The following is a 1,854-nucleotide window of genomic DNA, read 5'->3' as shown; positions in this document are numbered from 1 at the left end:
TTTTTGTTTTGTTTTATTTTATTTTATTTCTGTCGCGAATAACGTGTTTGTGTTGCTTTGCAGTTCAGCGGGTCCGGCGAGGAGGAGACGACGCCCCTCAACGTGAGTAGTGCTCTTGACTGCGTCGCGCCCCCTCTCTCCTCTCCACTCCTCTCCTCTCTCCTCTCTCCATTTTACCTTCAATTTCGCTGTAATCCAGCGGAGCGCGCGCGCGGCGTCACGACACTTGGAATCATCCGCGGCTCGCGTCGTGTCCTGCCCGCACCGGGGGGAGGGGGTACATTCAGTTGGTAGTACATTCTCTCTCTCACTCTCCCACCCAACCCCTTCCCCTTCTCTCTCTCTCTCGCATGGTACGGCAGCTCTCCTTCAACAAAGGCGCCACCTCTGCGTCCCGTCCGTCTGCATTCCCCCCGTTGCTGCTGCCACCACTGCAGCTGCTGCTGCCGCCCCCCTCGTCTATGTCGCCGTGGAGCAAGGAGCAGGGGCAAGGCGTGTAAAAAGAGAGAGGGGAAGGGGGGCGAATTATTACTGCCTCGATTATACTATGGAGGAGGGGAAGACATTCTCTACGTCTGGCGGCGAGGAGGAGGAAGCGCGACTGCAGACGCGCGCGGCGTTTGGAACGGCGGCGCGGCGGGAGCAGGGCATTCCCTTCCGGCTCCGCTGAGGGACAGAAAGTCAACCGCCACGCCTCGCCTCGCCACGCCGCCGCAGTGCGCCGGGGGATTCGCTCTCGTTCCCCGCGTGCGCTCTCCGCATATTTATTGGCGTGTGAATATGCATAGTGTCCCCTGACGCCATCACCTGCAGACTGCCGCCGCCGCGCCCGCCACCTTCTGCGTCCTGATTGCCCTCGACCCCCCCCCCCTTTTTCACACCTCCCATTTCCGTTCTCTAAAACATCTCTCCCCCATCACCATTTTGATTCCCCCTCCCCCCTCTCTCTCTCTCTTCGACATCACCTCTTTAGATTGCCATTCTTATCGATCCCTCGGTGGTTGATCCCAATATAAAATTAGATCGCCAATACTCTGCAACGTGTGTATTTTTTTTTTTTTTTTACTACAATTTGCGTTCGGCTCTTCCTCCTCTGCAGGACTTCGAGGCCAGCGGCGGCGGCGATGACGCCCTCCTCACGGGCTCCGCCATCCTCTTGACTGACAACGGTGTAAGTAGCGCCTTGCTTGCAGGGCCCCAACTTGGTGCTGGACAACCTTCTATCTTCTCCTTCTTTGCCGTCGTCATCGGTGTCGCCGGTTGTGCTGCATGGCTTTGTGGTGCGGACTAATATGGTGTTATTTGCTAACCCTATCTGCGTGCGGAATCTTCTTATGTGTTCTCCTGGTCTCCATTTTCAGTCGGACGCTGCTAATAACCCCGAGACAGCATGACCGCTTTCCTTATTATCGACCCTGTAAACTGTAATAATCTGATGCATGCATAATGGTGAAAGACTCCGTTTTCCCCCCGTACTTATCATCGCATCTCTAACCGCATCCTTCTGTCTTCTGCCGGATCCGGCTCATAAATGTAGTATTTATGGTCCGCTTTAGGTCCGGCCCGGCGCCCCGGCGCACGGGCGGCGCCCAGGAGCGCCCTCTGTCGCCTCCGTGCGCTGGCGATACTCCGCCGCCCGGACGAGCGCGCGGGGTATCGCATCAACTCTAAACCTAGACTTATGGCTCATCTTGGATCCTTCGCTGTTCCAGGTGGAGCAGGATGCGGGGGACGGTAGCAAGGAGCTGGGGGGCATGATGCCGCCCTTCCCGCCGCCGCCGCCAGGGCCCGAAGGTAAGGAAAAACCGTGGCGTACAGGACTTCACTCAGAAAAATCAGTGTTCACCCCCCCCC

General features: G+C 57.6%; 1 long non-coding RNA gene across 1 annotated transcript; it reads left to right on the top strand.

Moving 5' to 3' along the window:
- Positions 1–7: 7 nt before the first annotated feature.
- LOC127752163 (uncharacterized) lies at positions 8–1,789 on the top strand. Its single transcript, XR_008012300.1, has 3 exons — positions 8–102; positions 1,100–1,171; positions 1,713–1,789. It is a non-coding gene; the product is annotated as an uncharacterized LOC127752163 (long non-coding RNA).
- The last annotated feature ends 65 nt before the right edge of the window (positions 1,790–1,854 follow it).

This window comes from Frankliniella occidentalis, unplaced genomic scaffold (assembly GCF_000697945.3).
Source record: "Frankliniella occidentalis isolate FOCC.00 unplaced genomic scaffold, Focc_3.1 Scaffold4703, whole genome shotgun sequence".
NCBI lineage: Eukaryota > Metazoa > Arthropoda > Insecta > Thysanoptera > Thripidae > Frankliniella > Frankliniella occidentalis.
This window is presented reverse-complemented; position numbering and strand designations above follow the sequence as displayed.